General features: G+C 37.7%; 1 pseudogene; it reads right to left on the bottom strand.

Moving 5' to 3' along the window:
- The window catches only part of LOC101649288, a 52268-nt pseudogene extending 47784 nt beyond the window's left edge, over positions 1–4484 (bottom strand).
- Positions 4485–8025: the final 3541 nt, after the last annotated feature.

Raw genomic sequence — 8025 nt, 5'->3', positions numbered from 1 at the left:
CTAATACCTGATCCCTTCGACACCTCGTGATCACACAGGCTGATGTGCTTCTTCCATGTGGGCTTTGTTGCTTCTGAGCTAGATGGCTGCTTATTTACCCTTCAAGCCTTTAAAATCCCAGACACTATCTCTTTTGATGGCTGGACACCATCAGCTTTCTTCACCACATTTGTTTATGCACCCACTTAGTCTTCAGCTCATGTCGGGAAGGTGAGCATCAAGGAATCCCAGGTTAATAGAACAAAGTCTTCTTGCACTTGAGTAGAGATCCAATGTCCATCTGCTACCTTAATACTAAACCTATAAATATATGCACATAGCTCTATTTCCCCATGTCATATATAAATATATTTACATATGTACATGCCTGTATTTAGACCTCTATAAATGCCCTTTGCCTCTTAGTTGCTTCCTCTATTTCCTTTACTTTCCTCTTGTCCCACTATCATGGTCAGCCTTCGTTTGGGTTTCAGTAATTCCTCTGTTACATTGCCCTTGATCAAGCACTACCAGGCCTCCTACACCCTCCCTTGCCATCGATTTTGAATCACTTGTTGTTGCCTTGTCCCTGGGTTTGTTGGCACCCACTTCCTTCCGCCCCTCCCCTGCCCCCCCCTCTCCCATGTCCCCCAGGACATGGGTTCCATTGTTTTCTCCTCCAGATGGTTTATCCCACCTATCTTATCTAGATAGACCTGCAGAGATAATAATATGCACACAAAAAACAAGGCAGGGCAAAACAAAGCAACAAAAGAAAACAAAACAACACACCAAAAAATCCCAATGACAAAAAAAAGAAAAACCTGTAAATAGTTCAAGGTCTGTTTGTTGACCTTTAGGAGTATTTTCTAGTCCAATCTGATGGGGTACCATGCCCTGGCCCAAGTTTTATTTTTAAAAGCGTATTAATCTTTTATAGATACATACTAAAATCAAACACAATTAAAATGTCCGGGATTTGTTTTAAAAGATTCCAATGTGGGTGAAGGAATGAATGGTCGTACAGATGAAGCAGGGCTGACAATGAGCAAGTGATCTTAAATCGATGGTGAAGAGAGTGTAGGATGCCTGGTGGGGCTTGATGGAGGGCAATGTAGCCGAGAGGAATTACTAAAACACGAATAAAGACCAAACATGATAGTGGGACAAAAGAAAAGTATAAGAACTAGGAGAAAGAACCAGGTGGCAAAGGACATTTATAGAGGTCTAAATACAGGCAAGGGGACATGGGGGATGGGAGGGGGAAAAATGAGGAGCTGATATCAAGGGCTCAAGTAGAAAGAAAATGTTTTGAAAATGATGATGGCAACATATGTACTAATGTGCTTGACACAATGGATGTATGGATTGTGATAAAAACTGTATGAGTCCTCAATAAAAGATTGAAAAAGAAAAAAGAGACTGACAATGAGTTAATTGTTAAAGGGAGGAAGTTAAGTGATGGGCATGCAAGGGTTCATTATATTATCCATTCTACATCTGTATATGGCTGAATTTTTCTACAATAATTTTATGAGACGAGCAGATACATTTTTCTAAGGACACTACAAAATCTAAGAAAATACATCATGAGTTGATTAATACCTCTAGAGATCATTCAAACTAATTCTCTGCCTCTAGGACACACTGAGAGATCATCTTACTAACAAATATTTACTGAGTAAATACTAAGTGCAAAGGTCATAACATTGGTAGAAGAAACCGAAATACAAGAAACAGTTTATGCTTCAGGAGAGTAGTCATACAGGAAGACGAATAAAATATATAAAGATAAAATGAAAAGTAATTAATCTATTATTTAAGCACCCTAAGTAATGTACTTCTAGTTAAGGACTCACAAAAGGCATCACAGAAAAGGGTCCTGCAAATGGGAAGGATCTGGACATACAGAGACAAGGGGTATTAAGTCAAAGAGGGATAGTGTGAACAGAAGCAGAGAAGCAGAAAATAATGAGACATATATGGCCAAAGCAGTGGGAACAAAGGTGGAAAGGCAAGTTGGGGACAGACCACAGACTCTTGAATACAAGGGCCAGTCTGTACTTTAGTCAGTAAGAGCAGAAGCCACACATTGATATTATAAGTGATAAAATATGGAAGAAGCTATACATCTCATCTACACAGAGTGGAACAGAATGGAGCTGGTGAGGGAGGCTGAAGTAGGAAAACAGGGCAAAAGATCTGAACTAGAGTAGTGAGAGAGAGATACGGAGGAGAAACTGAAAGGGTCTTGGCAAGGAAAGAAATAGGAAGTTCAGGATAGAGCCGGTAAAAACAAAGGTTTAAAAAAAAACAAACTAAGGTTTTACATCTGGGTGACTGGGAGAACAGTGACACCCGTGTCTAGCATGTTAGCAGACCTATACTAGTCCTGAACATGCTGAGTAAAGTGAGTAGAATATGTGAGTCAGGATGAAGAGCAGCAAGTTGGTGGGCAGAAGTGGAAAAGATAAGCTTAACTTTCTCATTTTCTTTTTTTTTTTCTCTTCTCATTTTATTCTATGAAGAAGCCAAGGCTCTGGTGGACAAAATTCTGCCCAGGTATGCTAAGCATTTTACTTAGAAATGCACTCCACTAGCGAAAGTTCCAAAGTATGAAATCTACAAGGCTGTAAAGACATCTCCCATGCAAGAGCACAATATGCTATCAAATCACTGCTTCCTGAAAACATAGTCCAAGTAAAGTCAGAGGTGCACACAAGATGTTAGATGTTGGTCCAGTAGAAAGTCTGGAACTAGAACTCAGTAATAGGGAGGCTTGGGGGTTATTACTTGAAGTTAAAGATGTGAGAATAGATGACTGTCCAATGCAAAAAAAAACAAGGTCAGAGGACAAGGCAGAGACTGAGAGGGGTGTATCAGGAAGGCAGAAGAAGAACAAGAACTTCTCTTAACTGTGTCACAAAAGCTGAGTTTCCAGAAGGAAGGAAAACCTCATTCCTTGTCTTCTTGATTCCTTTATCTTAAAAAAAAAGAGAAGGAAACCCAAGCTCACTGCCATCAAGAGGATTCTGACACATAGCAACCCTATATGTAGGACAGGGAAGAACTGTCCCTGTGAATTTCCGAGACGAAGGGAGTAGAAAACGTTCTCCTGAACAGCAGTTGGTGTTTTGGAACTCCTGAACTCGCAGTCAGCAGCCCAACAAGTAACCATTACACTAACCCATCAACAAATCCTATTAGCTGTACCTCCGAAACACAAGGGAGTCAAAAAGTATTGCTACTCAGGTTCTCGTTCCTGCAAGGACAGGGTTATTCCAAACAAAGCTTGTTTAAAATGTCCCTGCAATCAGTGAAGGGCTGCACACAGTTCTCTCAGTCATGCTGTGTCTTGGTCTTGCTAACTTTTGTTTTGCCTCAAAACAAAATGTCCCATCAGTGGCCTCAAAGGGATCTGCTAGGTCAGTTCAATTTAAGGCTGAGAGTCAACTCTGGGGGCAGGAGAGGCTTTTTTGAGATTTCAGAAAGGTAGCCTTGATTAATTTTCTCAAACATGGGCTTATTATGAAGACATTAAGAAAGCTGGAACCTGCACTGGGGAGAAAAAGGCCAGCAAGGTTACACCAATTCACCTATTCTTTTTTCATGAGTAGCAAGGACTGCCCTTTAGAGTGTCACTGGGAACCCTTAGCCCATGCACCGAACAGCCTGTTCATCCCCCTTCAGACTTTCTTGTTCCCCAAACTCTAATCACATGTAAAAGAGACACTGAAAAAGAAAAGGTTCATGATTTGACTCCCTTGAAGATACCAATATGCTATTTTGATGTGGTGCTAATCAGAGAGGGCAGAATTCTTCAGGGAAAGGTCAGAGAGAATCAACACATTCAGAGGAAGTATAAACTGTAGATGCAGGATATTTTGAGAAACAACAGCTTCACATTTTGATGTGTTTGTTTAATAAAGGTTTCTATAATTTTAGAGTATTGCTTTTATATTAATTATTTTTTAAATTTCAAATGCATTTTATTTCTTCAATAATGCCATATATGGTGCTTTTACTGTAATCAATTTAAAAGTTGATTTTGAAACAATTCCGCATTACACCACCAGCTGATTTTTTCTTTTTTTTTGAGTTCACTTCCCTTATTTTTTTTAAATCATTTTATTGGGACTCATACAACTCATCACAATACATAGATCAATTGTGTAAAGCACACCTATACATTTGTTGCCCTCATCATTCCCAAAATTCGCTTTCCTCTTAGGTTTCCAGATTGATTTGATTTCCAATCTCTCCATTCCTTTGGGGCGACTCTGCCAACAGGGGGCAGATTCCACTGGATTCCAATTTGTGTTGCTGTATATGCCCATACAGCAATACAGAAAGTAGCTCCACTGGCTAAAATAGCATTACCTATTTGTCATGGAAATCAGGTGCCCGTTTCTGGTGGCTATGCCTTGCCATTGCTTGCTGAATGCTTCGCATTTGAAAACGACTTAGTTCGTTTTTGGCCAAGGGAAACATCGCGAAGAAGTTCACAGCAGTGCGGCAACCACAGCGCTGGCTCTGAGAAATTCGCCTTTATATTAATTCTTGAACACCCTAAACACATCCCCTTTCTGTTCATCTCTCTTGCCACCAACCTAATTCAAATCTCCATCACTACCTGGACTTCTCCAATAGTCTTCTGCTCATTCAATTCAACCTATTTCAATCAATTCCCCCACTCCCTCCAGCTAATCCAATTCTCCTTGAAGTTACTAGATTAAAATTGTAAAAATTGAAATCATCTCATACTTCCCTGTTTGAAATGGCTTAAGTAACTGGATATTTGAAGATAACGCAGCATGAAAATGCTAATATAGCTATGTACCAATGGGGACATTTCTTTTAAAGATATATGTTGACATATTTACAGATTAAATGAAGTTTAGGGTCTGCTTCAAAAATAATAAGGGCAAAAATAATAATAATAATATTAAGGGCAAATACTTTACAGCTCATTAGAAGAAGCCAGTATTATTATCCTGATATCCAAACCCAACAAAGAGTTGTTTCATAAAAACGAAAACATAGTATAGCAAAGACCATCATCAAAAAGTAAAGAGATAACCTACAGAATGAGAGAAAATAGTTGGAAATTCTCTATTAAGGATAAGTATACAGAATATATGAAAAAAAAAACTCCTACAATCCAGCAACAAAAAGTTAACCCAATCAATAAATGCACAAAGGACTTGAATAGACATTTCTCCAAATAAATTTTTTAAATGGGCAATTAAGTATATGAAGAGATATCCAGCATGATGTGCCATTGGGGAAATGCAAACCAAAATTGCAAGGTTACTAAACAAAAGTCATTAAACACAAAAGACAAGAAAGAGAAAATAACAAATGCTGGGGAGAATGCACAAAACTTACCGCAATTCTCATAATTGCAAGTGAGACTGTAAAATGGTGTAGACACTGTGGAAAATGACTTGGTGGTTCCTCAAAAAGTTAAACAAATTTACTATTGTTGTTGTTATTGGTTATCATCAAGTCAATTCCAACTCATGGCAACCTTATAAAGAAGAAAATCGCCTGGTCTTATGCCATCTTTATGGTCATTGTTATGTTTGCCTCCTTCAACCTGGGAAGCTCAACTTCCAGCACTACATTGTATAATATTCTGTTGTTACCCAATAGATTTTTCATTGATTGATGACAAGGCCTGAAGTCAGTCACCAGGCTTGCTTCCTAGTCTGTCTTAGTCTGGAAGTGCTACTGAAATCTGTCCATCACAAGTAATGTGATTCTGCTCATGTACAAAATACTGGCAGTAAAGCTGCCAGCATCATAGTGACATGCAAGCCATCACAGTACAACAAACTGACATATGGGTAGAATTTCCATATTACCCAGAATTTCATACCCAAAGGACTGAAAACAAGATTTCAAACACATATTTGCACAATATTGATAACAGCATTACTCACAAAAGCCAAAAAGTGGAAATAACCCATCAACAGATGAATAGATTAACAAAACGTGGTATATACATAAGATGGAATGTTATTTAGCAATAAAGGAGTGAAATACTGATATATGCTACAACATGGATAAACCCTGGAAATGAGCTAAATGACAAAGGTTAAGCCACAAAAGGCCACATATTGTGCGTTTCCATTTATAGAAAACATCCAAAAGAGACAAATCCATCAAATCCACAGAAGTAGGTTGATCAGTGGTTTGCCTAGGGCTGGGAAGAGAGAGAGAGAGAGAGAGAGAGAGAGAGAAGGGTTGCTAATGGGTCTGGAGTTTCTTTCTCGGGTGATGAAATGCTCTGGAGATAGTGGTGAGGATGCATAATCTTGAGAATATACTAAAAGTCACTGAATTGTACACTTTAAAAAGGTAAACTATATGGCAGGTCTCCTCAAACTGCGGCCCGCCGAGGACATTTATCCGGCCCGCAGGGTATTTTTGCCCCATTTGTTTTTTTACTTCAAAATAAGACAGGTGCAGTGTACATAGGAATTTGTTCATAGTTTTTTTTGAAACTATAGCCTGGCCCACCAACAGGTCTGAGGGACAGTGAAATGGGCCCCTGTTTAAAAAGTTTGAGGACCTCTGCTATATGAGATCGATATATCAATTAAAAAAGTTAAAAGAGATTAAAGCATATGTCCATACAAAGACTTGTACACAAATGCTCATAGAAACTTTATGTGTAATAACAAAAAAATGGAAACAACCCAATAGGATGAATGGATAAACACTGAGATATGGTCACATATAATAAATTAATACTCAGCAATAAAAAAAACAAGTTATTGACAGATGTAATAACATAAATAAATCTGAAAATAATTATCCTGAGTAAAAGATGATCAAACCCGACAGACCGAGAAACATAAAACTCGAGTGATTATTACATAGAATGGAGACATTCATATCCTTACTGTGGTGGTGGGATCACTGGTGTATAGTTATAAAAATTTCTTAAAGATAAAAAAACATGACAGATGCAGATCGGTAGTTCCCTATGGAGAGAGGCAGGGGCAAGAGGACATTGTCATTTGGGATAATGAAGAGAGATGATCATTCCATAACTATTGTGGTGTGTGCATGTCAAAACCTATCAAATGTTGCATTTTAAATATATGCCATTTACTGTATCTAAACAATACAATAAATCTACTTTTAAAATAAAGAAAAATCAATCATTTCTAGTACTGAAACTACTGGAGTCCTACAGACCTGATACCAATTTTAAATAAAAATCACACCGTTAACAGTCGGTAAAAACACCACAAAACATAGACAAACATAAAGGGCATTATGTTGAATGAAGTAAGTCACATTTCAATCTCAAAAGGACAACTATTGCATAAGACCATTATTTTAAGTCGAGAAAACATTTTTTCATGAACAAAAAATTCTTTTGATGGTGGAGTAAATCACTCACTAGAGGATAGATATCTATATCCATTTGGGTGAGAGAAAGGCACAAAAAACATTGTTTTTAAAAAGGTAATTTCAAACAAAATAAAAAAGGTAATTTCAAACTAAACAGTAACAATAAGGGAAGAGTCTACAAGAAGAAAAACACTTGATCATAAATGATCATTATTGAAATTGTTGACTTCGGGTGACAGATACAAAATAATTCTTCATCATACCATTCTCTTTACTTTTACATATGCTTGAAATCTTCCATGAAAAAGTTGTCTGGACTCTTAGTGGGTTTCCCATTATATTTAAAAATCTATATATAAAATAAAATCATCTGTCCTACAAAACTGTGAAATATCTGGTCCTACTTCTCTCTCCCTCCAATCACACATCATGCCACCCTGCTCACTACTCTACAGTAATGCTGGTCTCCATCACTTCTCAGAACATACTGAGGATTCAGAGCCTTGGACCTTATGGTTCTTTTTTTCACCTCCATTTGGGTTTGTTTTCTGTTTTGTTTTGGTTTTTAGTCGTTTTATTAGGGGCTCATACAACTCTCATCACAATCCATACATACATCAATTGTGCAAAGCACATTTGTACATTCATTGCCCTCATCATTCTCAAAACCTTTGCTCT

The sequence above is a fragment of the Echinops telfairi genome, unplaced genomic scaffold, assembly GCF_000313985.2.
Source record: "Echinops telfairi isolate 266 unplaced genomic scaffold, ASM31398v2 ScPeMD7_7457;HRSCAF=8495, whole genome shotgun sequence".
In the NCBI taxonomy this organism is placed as follows: domain Eukaryota; kingdom Metazoa; phylum Chordata; class Mammalia; order Afrosoricida; family Tenrecidae; genus Echinops; species Echinops telfairi.
The sequence above is the reverse complement of the archived record's forward strand: the minus strand, read 5'-3'. Positions and strand labels throughout refer to the sequence as shown.